Source organism: Tupaia chinensis, unplaced genomic scaffold, assembly GCF_000334495.1.
Source record: "Tupaia chinensis unplaced genomic scaffold, TupChi_1.0 Scaffold144180_1, whole genome shotgun sequence".
Lineage (NCBI taxonomy): Eukaryota > Metazoa > Chordata > Mammalia > Scandentia > Tupaiidae > Tupaia > Tupaia belangeri.
The window spans coordinates 495,982-514,992 of NW_006204037.1; the positions used below are offsets into that span (position 1 = coordinate 495,982).

General features: G+C 41.0%; 1 long non-coding RNA gene and 1 pseudogene across 1 annotated transcript; one reads left to right on the plus strand and one right to left on the minus strand.

Moving 5' to 3' along the window:
* Window positions 1–499: 499 nt before the first annotated feature.
* On the plus strand, window positions 500–2,347 carry LOC102486864 (tyrosine-protein phosphatase non-receptor type 5 pseudogene; annotated as a pseudogene).
* A 3,814-nt stretch (window positions 2,348–6,161) lies between these two features.
* LOC102487262 (uncharacterized) lies at window positions 6,162–18,932 on the minus strand. The gene is made up of 3 exons (XR_337076.2): window positions 18,856–18,932; window positions 13,301–13,344; window positions 6,162–6,570 (listed from the first exon to the last, which is right to left on the minus strand). It is a non-coding gene; the product is annotated as an uncharacterized LOC102487262 (long non-coding RNA).
* Between the last annotated feature and the right edge of the window lie 79 nt (window positions 18,933–19,011).

Consider the following 19,011-nt stretch of genomic DNA (forward strand, 5'->3'; position numbering starts at 1 on the left):
TGACGAGTAAGAGCAGCAAATAGCACTATCTTTGTTTGCCTACTTTGTTTGCTCATTTGTTTGTTTGTTTGTAATGTGGGGAAGTGAGAAGAAAGAGGAAGCAAGAGAACAAGCACCAAGCAGGCTATCAATGGAGCCAGGTAAGAAGATATCCCAGGTCTGAAGCTGGAAAGTGAGGGAAAGAAGAAGCAAGAGAACAAGCACCAAGCAGGCTATCAATGGAGCCAGGTAAGAAGATATCCCAGGTCTGGAGCTGGAAAGTGAGGGAAACTGCAGCCTCATATCACTGAGGGCTGGGGTAGGCTTGCTTCCCTCAGTGCCTGCCTCGAGGAGGCAGTGGGACAGGTTTCTGACAGCACCTTAAGTAAACATCTGGCCAGGGGTGGTAACTTGTGAATAGCTATGTGCATAGTAAGTGATCTGCTGCACTTGAGAAGCCCCAAACCCCTTTGTTCAAACAACTTTCTTCTCTGCTTCCACATCTACAACCTACTTGGACTTGAGCATTTCAAGGCTACAAATGTGATTTGTGCAGACACACACATGGACACATGCACACTTGTGCTCACACAACCTCCCGCCAGCCTGCCCGCCAGCTCGCTGGTGCCCGAGACCCCCTCTGGCAGAGTGAGAGAGAGAACCATGCTGCTGATGACTCTGATGTAGGTGTCCCAGACATGGGCTGCAGTGAGAGGCTGCCGGGTCTCCCCCAAGCCAATAGTGATGGAGGTGCTGGATGAGGCCCAAGGGCTCCCTGACTACAGAGATACCACAAACACCTCCTCCCTTGCTGCCCTCAGAACCAGCTCAGGAACCACCACCTCGAAGCACTGGGAGCCACTCCCTCACTGTCAGGAGCAGCCGGTGCCTGTTTGCTGCCTCCTAGTTCCTGCTGGCCTGCTTGGTGCTCTGGTTCAGCAGTTACGGCCACATCTGGTCGCAGAATGCCACAGACCTCGTCTCCTCCTTGCTCACACTCCTGAAACACAACCTGGCTGGGTGTTGGGAGCTAGGGCATCCCCAGTCTGCTGGTCTTTCTGTGGGCCTGGTCCTTGTTGCCACTCTGGTGTGGCACCTCCTGAGGCCTGGCAAGAGCCACTGGCCCCACTGGTCCCTGAGGACAGGCACCAGTAAGGGAGCTGCCAGCCCTCTTTCACCTACTCAGAGTGGATGGAAGAGAAGGTCCAGGATGACTTCTGGACCTGGATCCCATGCCTGAGAGGCCTGTGTTTGACTGTGTGGTGGACATCAAGTCTGAGGCCCAACACCTCACTGACAGTCAAGTCTGCAGGAGAGGAGGGCCTCTAACATCTTGCTGACTCTGGACGTGTGCACTCCCAGCTGCCTGGAGAAGGGCTTCGGCTACCTCATGTCCAACAGGAGGAGTCTGCCCAGGAGTACTCAGTGCCTCCTGTATCCTCCACTCTGAGGACCTTCAAGAGAGGGCTCTAGATCCCTTCCTGCTGCAGGCAGAATTCTTTGAAATCCCCATGAACTTTGTGGATCTGAAAGAGGACGACATCCCTGGGCTGATGTGGAAGAACCGGTACAAAACCATCCTGCCCAGCCCTCACAGCAGAGTGTGTCTGACCTCACAAACCCCAACGACACTCTGAATTCCTACATCAGCACCAGCTACAGTGGAGAGGAAAAGGTGTACATCGCCATTCAGGGCCCAGTCATCAGCATGGTGGGCAACTTCTGGTGCCCATCATCATCAGGATCACCAACACTGAGATGAACAAGAAATGCACTGAGTACTGGCTAGAGGAGCAGGTGGAGTACAAGGGTGTGACCACTGTGCAGAAAGCCATCCACACTGAGCATTACCGGCTGCGACTCATGTCCCTCAAGAACAGGACAGAAGAAAAGTGAAGGGAAGATGGCATTCTGGGGAGGCAGTGACTTAGGCCTAGCCCATGTGGTGTCTGCAACTCAGGAGCTCCAATGACTCGAAAAAGGGCAGAGCCCTGGCTGACGGTGAGAGAGGGGCCACCTGCTCCACCAGGTGGCAGGAAAGGTGAGGGACGACAGGTAGGCAGCTGCATTGGGGCATTTCTCGTCTCAACGTTGGTGATCATGATGATGCAGGGCATGTGCTCCTGCTGCGCCATGGCCAGAAGTCAACCACTGTGCCGACGATGGGGCTTTGAATGGCAATGTACACCTTCTTATAAAATCGTAATTGTGAAAACAATGAAAATATACAGAAAGTTGGAAAGAAAGCACACTGAATAAACAACCATCACCAGATTCAAATTTCTCTCTCCTCACTTAGAAATTTTCGTGGAAAATACATACTACAAAAAATTTTGCATAGATTTCCAATTTTATGCACAAAAATAAACTGATGATGAGGAATACTTTAACTCCATTTTCCACAAACTTATCAAAGTCCCCTCGTGTATTACAAGCAGCATAACTTGTTATCCCTAACTACTTTAGAATGTATCTCTTAAAATGAGAAATTTCTCATATGAACTTTTATCACACTTTGCAAAATAAATAATTCCTTAATATCTAAGACCTAGTTTACATTCAGATTTTTCCACTCACTCCCAAAATACATTTTATAATGGACTTGTTTAAACAAGGAGCCAATCCATAACTAAACTCTGTTATGACTCCTAACTAGATAAATGAAAGAATCACTTCTTACCCCATTTGACTTTCCAAAGATAGTTGGGTAAATGTTCTACAAAATTTTTATTTTCTGAATTTGTTTTATTGTTTCCTGGTAATTTCATTAAGTGTATTTCATCGTCCTCTGTATGTCCTTTTTTAAAAAATGAATTTATTATTTACTTATATTTTTCTCCCAGCATGAATACATTATATATTGGTCCAGTCAAAATTATTACCATATACATTATACAGATAACAGATAACTTTCTAGTTTTGTGTCCATTAAATGTTTGCTTCCCCTCATTCGTTCTCTCTCCTCTCTTCCCCACCTCCCTCCCATACTACCTCTAGTATCTACAGTTGCTCTCCCTCCCATTATACCTTCCACTCTTTCATTTCAGCCATAGAGTGCAGACATTCAGTATTAAGTGGGGACATATAATGCCTCTCTTTCATAGTCTGACTTGCTTCACTCAGCATTGCATCTTCCATATTCATCCACTTTTTATCAAATTTCAGGGTCTCATTGTTTTTTATGGCCAAGTAGTTTTCATGGTGTAGCTGTGCCACACCTTTTCAATCCATTCATCACACTGAGACATTTGGGTTGATTCCATGTCTTGGGAATTGTGAATTAATGCTGCAGTAAACATGGATGTGCAAGTGTTTTTTCTGTCTGAGTGTTCTTGTATCCTTTGGGTAGAGACCCAGAAGCAGAATTATTGGGTCATATGGTAGTTCTATTTGTAGGTTTTTGAAGAACCTCAAAGAACAGGCAGTAATCCTGAAAATAGTGGAACTACATCAGGCTAAAAGGCTTTTGCACAGCAAAATAAATACTAATTGATGTAAAAAGACACTCTCAGAATGGGAGAATATATTTTCAAACTGCATCAGATAAGGGAACTGGTAACCGGAATTTATAGGGAACTCAAGCACCGTACCCGTAAAGACAAAAACAATCCAGTAAAAAAAAAAAAAAAAAAAAAATTAGCTGAATAGAGAATTCTCCAAGGAATACATATGACCGACCAGAAAGCATATGAAAAATGCTCAACATCTGTCATAAGAGAAATGATTGCCCTCTGTATATCCTTTAAACTTGAAGTTAGAAATGCAGACTGATTTAGATTTGGGTTAAACATGCTTTAGTAAGAAAACGTCATAGAGAACACTCTGTAATTTCCACAACATCTCTTCAGGAGGTACATCATGGATTGTTATTTCTGATAGTTTATTTATTGCATCGAGGTGGCGACAGTCAGATCTCACCATTATAAATATGTAGGGTTCCTCTCGATTTATTATCAGCAGGTAGTTTGTGGGCTAATGTGGGGAAAATTCTCCATATTCCATGCATCTAATTTTTTTAAGAGAAAGTTTTGCTATAAAGCATGCACTCACTGGAGAGACAGAGAGAGACAGAAAGCAAGAAGTCACCCCTAAGAGGGGATAGCCAGGCCACAATCCCGTCTCTTGCGTCCTCCTCTCAGGATCTTGGGCATACATGCACATGCACCTGGTGTGAGGATTAAGCCACTGGGTTTGGGACTTGAACCATGGTTGACTATGTGGGAATTCAGTGACATAACCATTATGCCATCTGTTGGTCCCCATTTAGTGAATAATTCGATACACATAATGATTCTTAATGGAATCAGATTTCATTTGTGGTTGCAGAATGGTGATTTTTTTTCTGATACTGTCCATATTTTCTACATTTAGTACTTGGTGTTCTTCTATAAAAATATGTCTTCCTTGGGACCAGCAGATGACATGGTATCTCAGGCACTGGACTCCCTCATGGCCGACCATAGTTCCATTCCAGGACCCAGCAGCTTGAAGATCACGCTGGGTGCATCTGTCTATGCGCATACCCAAAATGCTAAGAAGAGAATGGAGGAGATGGAACTGCAGGGCCATCCACACTGTGGGGAGATTTCTCACTTCCCCTCTCTGACTGTCTTCAGCCAGCACATGCACCCTATGGCAAAAACCAAAACAAAAAATTTCCTGCTCAACTAGGACATTTTTGTTACCCTGCACTACAAGCCAACTAAATGTTTAATTCATTTCCTGTAATTACCCCTTTTTAGAATAAGGATTTGGTCTAATAGTCACCCCCACCTGCCAGGTGTCTGTGAGTACATGCCCTAAATCCTGAGAGAATGGAGGAAATGGGATTGCAGTGTGACCATTTTCCCCGGGGTATTATTTCTCACTTTCCCTCTCTGTCTCTCCAACAAGTGCAGAAGCCCAATGGCAAAAACATTTTTAAAAAAAAGAGAGAGAGAGAAGCAGAAGCAAAGAAACTTGTCTTTAAATATAATATTTAGTGCATAAATATAATACATTTGCCTTATATCTATTTTTGCAGAAACTATTTTTGCAAAAGACTTCCTGGAGTCTTGTCTAAGAAGTAAAGCCCTGAACATTGCAGAAAGGTCAAGGAGAATAATAATTAGATGGTAAGCTCTGTAAATGTAGTTCCTATAGGTGCTCAAGTGGCCTGTTACAGAAAGAGCAATTCAAGATGTTGGAAGTCAAGACTATCTAAGGAAATATGATCTGGGGGGATGGATGGATGGGGGGAAGGAATCCACCTTCAGGACAAGGAAAAGAGCTCATCCTCTGAAATTGGCAGGAATGAGAAGGAGCTGAGGAGACAGCTGGAGAAGAGGAGTGGCCAGAGGCTCCACCATAAGGTGACAATCTCAGTAAAGTACAGAGTGGAGGGGTCAGCAGATGGTACAGAAGTTATGTCGTTGGACTCCCACCTGGCCAGCTGCTGTTTGAGTCTCAGATCAGTGGCTTACAAATCACACAGGGTGCGTGTGTTTGCACCCAAGATCCTGGGAGGAGGATGGAGAAGCTGTCTCCCATGGGGGATGATTTCTCACTTTCTTTCTCACTGTCTCTGTCTCTCTCTTTCCTCTACAAGTGCATGTGCCCTAAGGCAAAAACTCAAAAAAAAAAAAAAAAAAAAAGTACAAAGTGGAGCCCCATGCTGAGAGGAGAGATCTGGGTGAAGAGTGAAGGACTTAAAGGAGAGGAGAGGAACACTTTAAGATTATAGTTCATCCTGTCTTATGAGCTTTTCGTTCGTTTGTTTTTGTGTTTGTTTATTTAATTTACTGGAAGGCACATGTGCTTGCCAGAGAAAGATAGAAAGAATGTGAACAAGCACCCCCTCTCATGAGGGACAGCCCTACCACAATCCCTTCTGTTTCTCCTTTCTAGGATTTTGGGCATGCATGCACTCGTGCTGATGTGTTTCTCAAGCCACGAGGTCCAGGACTCAATTGTGTAGTAGACTATGTGGGATCCAGCCGCCTTAACCACCACACCACCAGCTGTCCCTCTTGTAAGCTTTTTTAAGTGTAATTTTTATCAATACTGCCCCCTTAAGATTTATATATTTTTCAAATGCTCTTCAGTGAACAAAGAATAAATAATTTTATTTTCAAATTAAAGGCTCAAAAAAAAAACTTTGAAAAGGTGCAGATTGTAGATAATGTTATCAGCAAGCTCTCTGGGTATTACAGTGTAAAGAGGAGTTTATTACATTTATATGTAGTAACTCTGGTTTTTCAGTTTATTTTGTCACCCAAGGTGGCTTATAAACATGTCCTCTTAAACAGTTGATGTACTCTCAGGTTACCTATCCCCAACTGCGCAGACCAGCTAGAATGGTCAATCACACAATCTTGCTTATGTTGTGCTGGTTGAGAGTATAGTGGTTTCTAATCAACAACCACATAGTCACCTTTATATCAGTAATAAGTGGGCATACATATAAAAATTGAGTGTGAAAAAGTCAAAACTCACAGCGCTGAAACAAGATTTGTGGTCAGTAGGGGGCAGCCTTCTCTAGGTTTTTGGTTTCAAGGCATTTGCTCCTGAAACACTCTTGACTCTTGAATTTCCTTTTCCTATTGGTGATACCTGTTTCAGAGACAAGCAAAACGAAACACGGTGAGATAGTAAGGACAGGTTTTAATTAGTACATACTGTTGCAATAGAAGCATTCAGCGTGAACTTCACCCAACTTTGGTTTTTACAGAGGTGACTGAGGTTTAATGGAGAAGGAGGGAGCAGGAGGAGGCTCAGTAGTCTGGAAGTTAAACATCCAAGAGAGCCAAAGCGGGGTTTTGCTACTTGCTTCCTTGAACTTAGGCTCCTTGCCTCCCTCAGAGCCGGGGGTGGGACTGGGGGTTGTTGTCAGGTGTTGGCAGAAGCCGTCCATTCTCAGCAACCTTCGGGTTTCTTTCCAGCAGCCACGTTAAGGAGTGAGGACCCGGCCATCCTAGGGGTGTGGCCTTGAGCTGGTAAAACTGTGTTCAATAGTTCCAATCTTTATAAGCTAAGGTTGATGCCTAGCTGTGAAAGGACCCAGAGGAGCTTGGCTAGAATTGCGTAAAGGAGAAAATCTTTATGAAAAAGGAAAGATATTAATACGACTATTTTACTGACAAAATATGTGCCTGCACTACCTCTTACCAATAGGACAATATTAGTGCTTTTTGATGACTTATTGATAGTAATTCTGCTTTGTAGTTGCCAGAAGATCTCAAAAGAATTTGGGAGACATTTCAAGAAGTAGCTATTACCTCTGTCTTGAGGGAACTATTGTCTAGTCCCTGGCCCTTTAAACAAGCTTCAAGAACAGAAATGGTCACCTGTGTTTCTCTTGCTCAGCGTCTATTCCCCTTCTCCTTAGTCAAAACTCTGTGTGATGTCTGGCACGCGTGCATTAGCAGGGAGGTAAATGGTCACCTTCACTCCTTAGCTCCAGGGTGGGCCTGAGCCCCGCCTAATCCAGAGCACCATGTACCTCTAACTACATGGGTTGTTCCAAGGATGGGCTCGAAACCTGACTCAGGCCTATGGCCAATTCTGGGACTCCTAGAACTATGTGGAACTGTGCTGTAAGCTGTAAATCTGTCAAGCCATGGGCTGCAGAAGAGTCCCACCCAGAGAGGAGCTACAGAAGAAAGGAAAACAACCAGAGGAGAGACCCAGCGTTGAAGTTTCTTAAGCCCCTGGATCCAGCCACTTCATATTTGTTTTACTTTGTTTTGTTTTAATTTATTATGAATTATTTCAGATATTTAAGAAGATGAGTCTAATGAGCATTCACATTCCCTCCAGGCAGTTTGAGAAATAAAATATTGCTGGTGTAATTAAACTCACAGACTCTCTGGTTATGTACATAAATAAATTGACTTTGGTTTCAGCTGCAGGGACGTGTGCCATTGGGACCCTGTGCTCTGGAGGCTGGAACCACAGGGGAGGCTCTGGTTTGATTCCCTGTGTTATCTAGAAAAGCTGAGTGAAATGACATGCGCCTGTAATCCCAGAAATTGGGAGAGGCTAGGGCAGAGGATCACAACTTAAGAGGATAGTTTTTTGTTTGATTTTGTAAATCCACTTTGAGTAAACCAGTTTGACCTGTGGCTCTGTCCCTTAAAACACAAGAATATGATTTATACAAATCCAATAAAAGCTGTCTTTACATGGCCTAAATGCACAGTGTGAAAATTAATACATATTGGGCCAGACCATGGCTCAGTAGTGAAATGCAAGGCTCTGCAGGGCAGATCACCTGGGCAGGTTTCCAGTTTGCACACAGAAACCTCCTCGAATACACTCCGGAATACCCGGGGGGGGGGGGGGTATGTGCCCATGATCTCAATTGGCCGAGGCTGGGAGCGGATCATAGCATTGAGACCCTGTTGGGGTTGCTGTATTTCTGTCTCTCTTTCTCTCTTTGTATATCTTTCATTCATGAACTACATAAATAAACTTGAGAATAAATAAATATTAAGTAATAAACAGATGCATGTATACATATGAACACAGGGTATCAGTATCAGTTTCAAGCATAAATAATGGCTCCCAATCAGGCTAATTTTGACCTTTTTTTGTTTGTTGATATTTGGGTTATGCCGTAGGGTGTGTGTGCTTGCCAGAGAGAGGGAAAATGAGAAATCACCCCTCAGTGGGATGGCCACACCACAATCCCTTCTCCTCCATTCTCCTCTCAGCATTTTGGGCATGGGTGCATATTGACTGGGCATGGTCTTCAGGCCACTGGGATCAGGACTCGAACTACAGTTAGCTTTGTAGGAATCCAGCACCTTAACCACCACATTGCCTGTTGGCCCAATTTTGCCCTTTTTAATTCTGAGGACAGAGCATCCCAGCAAGCTTGAGTCTGATACTTGCCTATACTCAGCTTATCTTGATAATATGCTGCCTATATCAACTGAAGACCTATTTTACCCTGCAGAAATGTTCTTTTACCCATCCCTAAGGGATATAGTTAGAAAATACAAAGCAGTCCCAAGCTCTGACCTTGTTGCAAGAGATATCCGGGATCTGGGCCACGCTAAGCCCTGACAGCTGCCTGACATATGGTGTGTTTCTCAAGGCATTTTCCAGATTGTCCCACCAAGCCCCCAGGAAAGGGTTTTGTAAGCCCTCACACAAGCTGGGACAACTTGCATTCCCAGGGCTCAATATGACTTTTCTTCTCCTGGGAAACTCATAGATTAGTAGTCATCTTGCCACTCTGCATTAGCTGTCTCTGTGCTGGTTCACCAGTTTTCCAAAATGATTTACAGACACACTTAGGTATCAAAATTATGAAGAGGATGAGTGATTTTTTTTTTTTGGAGAGGTTTTTGCTATAGGGCACGTGCGCTCGCCAGACAGAGAGACAGAGAGACAGAAAGCGAGAAATCACCCCCCAGGGGGAATGGCCACACCGCTATCCCTTCTCCTCCATTCTCCTCTCGGGATCTTGGGCATGCACGCACACGCGCCCGGTGTGAGTTTAAGCCACCGGGTCCAGGACGCAAACCGCGGTCGACTACATGGGAGTCCAGCGACATAACCGTTACGCTAACTGCTGGTCCCATGAGACAAGAGATTTTATTTTATTTTATTGAATTATTTGATTTAACTTTACTTATTTATTTATTTATTTATATTTGACCAAAGAGGGACAGAGTGAAAGAGAGAGAGGAAAAGTGAAAAAGTAAGCCGTCAGATTTGGGACTTGAACCACAATCGGCCATCCCCTTAACCACCATACCACCTGCTGGCCCTTGAGGGCAAGTGATTTTTTAAAATGTGTGTGGTGGTTACTTTGAGAGTGAGGGACAATAATGTCATGAGGTAGAGCAAATTGGTGTTTCCAAAGTCATAGTGATTTCAGTTTCCTTACTGGAGTATTGACACATTGGTACCTATTGTCTAGTCTATATACATATGTATGTTTACACATATGTATGTTTGGATATAAGTGTGTACACACAAATGTTTCAGGTACTCTTTGATGTATATTTATATTTAACACTAAAAATTCTTTTGCTTTAAGCTGAAGGTTACACTCCCAGAATAATTTCTATTTATTACATTTTTCAATAAGCAAGCATTTATTGAACTCCTTCCACATGACATGACAGACATGCTAAAAAAATAGAAAAGTGAATCAGAAAGATGTGATCCCTCTTCTCATGGAGTCGATCCTAAGTTCATGAGTGGGTAAAAGAGTAAATACAAAAATACCAGCATATTAGCTAGTATTATATACTTTTAAGAAAATAAAACAGAGTGGGATAAAAATGAGCATTGGTGTATGTGGGAGTGACGGGGGAGTCAGGAGGTACAGGGGTAACAGGAAATGACAGTATGTGTAAGGGTGAGAATGAGAAGATGGATATGGATGAGAGCAAGAGACAGCATGTGTAGGGGTGACAGAAGATGTAGCAGTGACAGCGAGTGGCAGCATGTGTAGGGCTGTACTTTAAACTGGGATGGTCAAAGAGACCCTTCCTGGGGAGAGGCTGTCAGAGGAAGCCTGAAGAAGAGGGATGCAGGTGTGGGAAAAGGCGAGAGAAAGGGACCGGCGGTTGGTGTAATGGCTATGTCGCTGGACTCCCATGTAGTCAACTGTGGTTTGAGTCCTGGACCTGGTGACTTAAACTCACACCGGGCATGTGTGTGTGCATGACCAAGATCCTGAGAGGAGAATGGAGGAGAAGGGATTGCAGCGTGATCATCCTTCCTGGGGGTTGATTTCTCGCTTTCTGTCTCTCTGTATCTCTGTCTTTCTGGCGAGGGCACTCACCCTATAGCAAAAACCTCTAAAAACAAACAAACAGAAAATGTGGGAGAAAAACATCATGGTAAAGGGAATGGCTAGTGTAGGGCCTAAGGCAGGAAAGAACTGGATGCATTAGAGCGGCTGAGAGCAGCATGATTCTGTGGAATCCATTGAGTGGGGTTAGAAGCTGGAGGAAAGAAGAGCAAGAGGGGGGGTGAGATCACAGAGAGCCTGATAGTCCGTCATGAGGTTGGGTTTACTTCTAAGACTAAGAAAACTCCTGAAGAGTCTTGAGCAAGGGACTGATATGACCTAATTTGTAATGTGGGAAATACCATTCTGTCAGCTTTAAGGGTAAAGAATTGTAGGATAACCACGGTAGGCTAGGAAGACTGGTAAGAGCCTACTGCAGTCGTTCAGGCCAGAGATGTAAACATGAGGTCATTCCCCTCATTGTCCCTGACAGTAGCAAGGGTTGCCCCACTCAGGCTTACTTTGAGTATGATGCTTCCTGTCTGTGAACATTATAGAAGAAAGAATCTTACTGATGGGCTTCATGATCCTAGAGCTCAGCTTCTATTTTTATACATTAGTCAGTAAAATCTCTCGAACTTCACTAAAACTCAGGCGAGTAAGCATTCTGCTTTAGTTCATCAAATCAACCAACCCTCTACAGTCAAGACTACTATCTTTAACTTAGGCTAGATATTCAGAAATAGATGAGGATTCAACTACACACCTTTGGAATAAAATAGATTTTATTCTGGGATTTGATCATAGGATTGAGACATTTAAAATGTAAGAAGATAGTTTATCTTACAGGAGAGGTTAAGGGCACAGGCCCTAAACTCATGTCACATGGTCTGATTTCAAGGTCTAACACAAGCTATATGATCTTGAGTAGGTCATTTCAACCTGTCAAACCCTGTCCACACCTCTGAAGTGGTGAGTAACACCTATTTGCCTATGGTTGTAGTGGGAATTAAAAAAAGAAAACCTATCAAAAGGAATTAGAGAAAAGTCTGACATGCTCAAATGCTCAATAAATGTGGATTACTAGTGCTGTTTTAGCCCATATGCAAATTCCCGGGATTTTTTTAGTGGTTATATTCCTGCGATACACCCTAAGTGGGTTACAAATTATTTGTTTTCTCTTGCAACACTCTCTAAAGTTCCCTTTTCATAGTGAAGAAAAACTGAAGTAAAGCTTAGTTACTCAAGATGATACAGCACAGAGTTGTGCCATATGGCTTCAAAAAAAGCCTGAGTGCTCAATACTGACTTGCTGGGGACTTTTAAATATATGGGGAATTTTAAGAAAATACTAATGCTCAAGTTGCACCCTTAGAGGTTTTGCTTTGTTTTTGAGACTTCGAGTCAAAACATCAATATTTTTTAAGGTGCTTCAGGAGATGCTAATGAGCAGCTAAACTTAAGAACCACTAACCTATAAAATCCATTTTGCAGATGAGGAAATTGAGGTGCTCTGGGATCAAATGACTGGCCCCAGTCTGTTCATGTCAAAGACTGGGATAGACTCTGAGGACAACAAGGAGATAGACTCAAAATTATGATAAATTAACTAACAAAAAAGAGCATCTCACATTGAGAGATGATGCTCTTAAGGAAGAACTATGTGATGTTAGCTAAATCTAAATGTATCAAAAGGGAAGCCATCAGTCTACATGGGAACACAAAAATGGGGTCAGTAGGAGTACCGCACTGGCTCTCCTTAACCACCTACGCTCCACATCGACCCGTTTGCATTCCCTATGAATATTCACTAAGCTTCATCTGAAGATGAATTGGATTCCAAAGTATATTCCCCAAAGGGGAATAAAGAGGGACTTTCATTCTCAGGGCCCTTTTAAACAGGCCCGCTGCCCTACTCACTCCATTAGTATTGGTTTTGTTGTTTTCTTCATCTACTATTCGTTATGGGTTTGGAGTTATGCAAAGAATCATCCCATTTTGTAAAATGAGTAGATCGAAAGCAGTTACTGATCTCTTCCCCCTTCTCCTGCCCACAGTTTTTGCTCAGAATAAGTGTACAACTAAGAACATGAGAGATCTTAAAACAAAGGTCCTATGGCCGTGCTGTCCTCTGATGAGCTAGTCCCCACAGGTTTGAAATGGTAAAAATGGTTGACTCCATCCATGGGAGGAAGGTTTCTGGGCTGGTAGTTCTCACATCTAGCCTGACTACAATTGGAAGGTATGACCAGTTGTTTTTAAATTATTTGTTATCTTATACCTTTCAATATTTACTGAAGAAGTTAGCAGAATCAAACAATGATTAATTGGTGTCTATTATTAATCCTAGTTTACAGCACTCTCCTCCCAAAATAAACAAAGTAACCATTAAAGTAGTTTATTAGTTATCCAACTTGTGAAAGTGTACACAGTCTGAGATAGGATGTTAAATTGTGAAACTTTTGGTTTTATCCATGAAGGCATAAAATTAAAAAAAAAATATTCAGTGGTTACTCGATGTCCCCACTGCCCATTTGTTTTTATCTGACAGAATAAAAGAGGAAATCATAGGGGAAGATGGAGGAGTACCTTTCAACTGAAGCTGAAACAGGTCTCAAGTCTTGTTATCTGATCTGCATGGGAATTAGGAAAGATGTGATGAAAAAGGGAGTGGTACATTCGACATAAAAACTAATTTGAACATCCTCTTTCAAATGCGATGATGACCATTTTTATATGGATCATTTATACTTAGTAGAATTTGAAGGGACCTAAGGGAACACTCCATCCATTGTTGTCTTATAGATGAAGAAAGTAAGATTCAGAGAAGCTGTGCTATTTGCCCAAGATACCAGTTTTGTTTGTTTAGGTAAAATTGCTTTATATCTATGTGTGTTCAGTTGAACATGGTTTTTTTTTAGGGAAATGCAACCCTTGAATTGATCAAGGCTTAAGAGACCATATTCATATTCTTAGAAAGTAGAAACTTTTTTAACTGAGCTCAAATTCGAGATTCATTAACAATTCTCATTTCTCTGACCATCAACTTCACCAAGCTCCAGGCTTAAGAAGCTGCAGATAAATTCAAGTTTATCTAGTTCAAAATCCACCTATAATTTAGCAAATATTCCTTCATTCAAACTAAGAGACCAGCTTGCCAAAGAAGTTGGTACTCTGCATGAATAAAACAGTCTATCACAAGAGTCATGTCTTTTTAAAAAATTATCCTACTATGTACTCCTAGTTCTGTTTTTTAAATTAATATAAAGTTTACATAAAATGTGCAAATCTTAAACATGCACACAATGAATGATTACATGTAGCCACATCTTATAACCATCTCAAAGATCCAGACCTAGAACATTACTAGCATCTGAAAAAGCGCCCTCAGGCAACTCAGCGTCCATAGTAACTACAGCCTTCCTGGCCTCCATCCATATTCCCACGGATAAGCTTTATGTGCTTTTGATCTCATATAAATTAAATCATACATTATGTACACTTTTCTGTCTGGCTTTTTAAGTTCTGCATTATGTTCATGAGATTCATCTACAATGCTGTGCATATTAGTGGTTTGTTCTTTTTCATTGCTGTGTTTTCTCTTTTGTGAATTTACCATGTTTTATCCACCCATTTTAATGTTGATGGACCTTTGGATTCTATCAAAAGTTTTGGGATATTACCACTAAGGTGTCATAAAAAGTAAAGGCATTTGTTTCTATCGAATATATACTAGGAGTGGAATTCTTGGGTCTTTCCACTTTAGTTTTCTTTTTTTTTTTTTTTTTTTTTCCCCCGGACCTTATAGTAGAGTTATTGGTGGGTCTTTCCCCTTTTTTTTTTTTTTTTTTTTTTTTTTTTTTGCCCTGGACCATAATCTAACTATTTTTTTCTTTTTTAAAGTTTCTTTGGAGACAGAGAAGGAAGGTTTCTACCAGACCAGAAAGCTTTCTCCTATGGATGGAGTCAATCAATATTACCATTTCAAACCTGTGGGGACTAACTCATCAGAGGACAGCACAACCATAAGCCCTTTGCTTTAAGATCCCTCATGATCTTAGCTGTACACTGATTCTGAGCAAAAGCGGGGGAAAGGCAGAGACCAGTAATTCCTTTAGGTGTGGCTTCCAGTACTGGAGTTCAGTTTGCTAGATGAAGACAAGCACCATCAATAGGGTCTCATGTGTCAATCCCACTTCCCCTCTCCCCCCCAAGCAGCCTTTCTAACCAGGTAGGATCGCAGGCTTGTCATCCAGTGTGTACAGGCCCATCGGGGAATTGAACCCACCATTTTCTCCATGGAATCGGCATCACTTGAGCAGTGCATCACCACTGTGCCACTGAGCTAGTCCCATGATCTAATTTTTCTAAAATGTCAAATGAACTATAACAATCGTTTTAAGCCTTAGAAATATTCCAGGAGATAGATCTTTACAGCTTAAAATGGTCTACCAATAGCATAAAAGCTTTTGTGTGTTATTTCCTCTGCTTCTCCTGATGGGTTTGACTCTCCCTTTTCCTTCTCCCTAAATTCCTGTTTTCATGTGAGAAGAGAGGAAAATGACTCTTGAAGTACATATCTGAGTATTTTTCTTAGATGTGCCTATTCTTCATGGAGATAGTGTTATATACCTGAGAAGTATTAAGTTAGAATTAGGGAACTGGGTTTTTATATCTAAACTAAGCTTCTACTTTCTTGGATGTGAGGAAAATTATTTCACTTGTTTGCACCTCAGTCAGAGGATCATTTTTATCAATGGTTCCCAAACCTGGCCACAAATCAAAATCTGCTGGGAAGATTTTAATGTTCGTTTTTGTTACATAAACAGTGTATGTTAGTAAAAATAAATAAATAAATAAATAATAGGACAGGTGAAAGAAAATTAAAAGCAAAAATTCCTCCCCTCATAGTCTGTATAATATCTCATTCTTCTAACTAGAAAGTCCTTGGTGTCGTTCTTAACTGTTTTAAGTTTATTCATAATAGAGAGTGCATACATGTGCATAAGGGATTAAGCCACAACCCTTTTTAACCAGCCCACCAGTTCTTCAGGCGTTTGGGCACACACAAGTGCCCTATGTGTTTTCAGGCTCATTGGATCCCAGCTGTGGTCAACCATGTGGCTTCCAGCACTGTAGTTCAGTTTGCTGCCACTTGTGCCACTAGAGTTGGTCCTTGGTGTCTTAAATAGAGATTCCTTGTCCCTCCCTTCTCCAGGCCTAGTGAAGCAGAACCCCCAAGGTCAAAGGAATTTTTTAAGACCTAGTAAGTGATTTTAATAGATATTCAGGTTTGAGAATGAATCTATTGATGAAATAATACATAAGATCCCACATACACTTCAAAAATGATGTGATACGAGTTTGTCGGCTGCTAATAGGATTGGCCCTAGGCATAACTAAAGCAACATTGGCTTTATTTTGACCTCTACTTATTTATGCCTTCTCTCTTCAACTTTGGCTACTCAATTTCTTCAGTTTAAAATGTTCATAGCTCTTCAAGACTTACAGTGGAACTTAATTAGTTGGAAGACAGTGACTCATTTCATTAAAGCTCTAGATTTTTGTTGTTAATGCCATAAATCAGTCAGTATTAGTGAATTTAATCTAACTACTAAACATAATGCCTTTTCCAGGTAACATAGTGCCTTATACTAAAATGGAGATTTCTATAATGCTTTACCAAGTAGCATGAGGTTTGAGGACTTGCACTAGAATATTCAGGAAGATGTTTTAAGTCTGACAAGCTTTCAGATAAAATCCACATACACAAACCTTCCTCCATGTCTATCATTACAAATACTACTCAGTTTGAGTATCTGGAAAAGCACATTCTTGAAATAGATGCTAACTGACAAAAAAGAAATTGTTGAGAATTTAAATTGTAAGTAAAGGGGCTGCTATTAGCAATTAACAGGAGAGAAAGACTGGACCAGCTGCAGCTAGTGGCATGGTAGTTAAGGAGGCTGGATCTCACATGACTGACTTTAAGGTTTGAGTCTGGGCCCAGTGGCTTGAAAAACATGCCAGGTGCATGTGCCTGTGTGCCCAAAATCTCAAGAAGAGAATGGAAGAAAAGGGATTGTGCCATGGCCATCCCTAGGGAGTGACTTGTCACTTTCTCTCTCTGTGTGTGTGTTTGTGTGTGTGTGTCTCCCTGGCAAGCACATGCACGCTATGGCAAAATAAAAAAAAAAAAATTGAAAATAATAAGGAAGACTTGCTTGTATAAACTATTCAGTCCAGCTTACACTGTAGAACAATAAATTACCCACTAAACATTTTCCTACCTAAAATGCATAATTGTAAAAGAATAAGAAGGAAAAAGAAACCTAAACATAATTGTGATTACAAAAAGAGCTGTAAGAAAACAATTAAAATGTGTCTTGCTAGACTGAGGAGTAGAAAGAGGAAAACAGAATCCAAGACATAATACCTGACCTATATAAATGATGATCGTATAATTATGTAATTAATTTTGAATATATATCACCTTTCCTTTGTTAATCTGAAAAATGATTGTATCTCTTACCTTAAGAAAATACTATTTGAGACAAACATCAGACAATATGTCTTCACTTTATTCAAACAGCTTTTCTGTGTTTAAAAGGCAAAATTTGGATTTTAAAGGCAAAATATCCAGTGTTCTGACTTCTAGAGTAGATTGCACAATACAGATGAATTAGACAGACGAGATGAAAATTTTACAGAAATATTGCGTGTGGTGCATTGTATCTGGATATCCAGATTGTATTTCTGTGTGCTTATGTGGGTATTATTATTTGGAGAGGTGGCTACTTTTGTAGTTAAATGTACTGGTGAGCTCATGGAGCATATCGAGTTAACAGCTTCACAACTTCGTAATCTCGTTCACCCTGGGATCTTTGTCTAGAACACTCCTATTCTGCCTTAATTCCTTTCTATTCTATGAGGCTTAACTTGGGTATCACCTCCCCTGACCACCCCGAGCTGGATGCCTCCTTTTCTTGCCCCCACTGTCCCCTGTGCATAGCCATGTGCCTCTTAGCCCTTATCGCCTTGATCTAAGATGCTCCATGGATACAACAGCTTCTCTACCAGGCTTTCCGTGCTATAGGGAGCTCATTCACTATTGCATCCGTGTTGCCTAACACAGTGGCACAATGTCAATGCACAATAGATATCAATAATGCCTGATTGGGATTTCAATAACTAAATCCTTTTCCTTTATCCCATGTTGTACAAAGTTAATCCTCTACTGTGGTTGAAAAAGTTCTAGTACAAATGAAAAGGCAAAATTCCCATTACTTTTTTCATCTCTTCTGTCTAATTTCATCTACACTCTGTCTAGTTCAGTATTTCCCATTTTTGTGTTCCATGGAGCTGGGCTCTGAGAGATGCTGTTTAAATAAGTTTTTTTAATCTGGGAAATGTGTTACTCAACCCAGAAAAGCAGCTGGTATAGTGGCTTAGCACAGGAGAGTGGAGAGGCAGACTGCAGACCATGTAGGGTGAGTGATCATTTTGCCTTCCATTTCCTCCTCTATGAAATTAGACTAATTAAATAGAATTTCTCCTGTAAGTTGTAGTCAGGATTTACTGAGTATTGCACAAAGATTTAGAATGCTTGGAAAGTGCTGGGAACATACTAACTACTATAATTAGGCAAAGTGATATAGATTTTCTTCCATATTTGGCTTTATTTTGTTTGTTTGCTATAAACTGCTAAATACCTATGCTGATGTGTGTGAGAATCTCTAGGTAAGCAATCTTTCCTGAATTTACTTCATGGAAGACCTACTAGCATATCCTAAAGTACTGTGCCTCAGAAGGTACTTTGGAAAATTCCTGTTTAATAAACTTTTAAAATAAATAATATTTTCTGAAGAAAAATTGAGACATTGGTTTATCAAATACAGATATAATTTGAGGACACTAGGCATAATTATCTGAGGTAAGGAATGTTATTACAATCATACAAACAAATGAAAGTCAAGATCTATGTGTTACTACATTTAAAAATCTTGCTATTTTTGTTTAAAAATTGAGTTTATAAGTGAAGTGACTTTTAATGATTTTAAAGCAAAGACTACAAATATTGCTGAAATAAAATAAACCATATACACTTTATGAATTATTTTCTGGTAAAGCTGAAAAAATATTACCTGGTAAGGATGAAGTGCTGGACTTCCTTCTTCAAAAAGTCATGCCATTTATCTTCATTCTGATGCATCTGATAAGAACTTCCTCCAGAGCCAGGAAACTTTGCAAGTACTCAATAATCTAAAAGAAGGAGGTAAAGAAGGAAGTAACTGACCAAA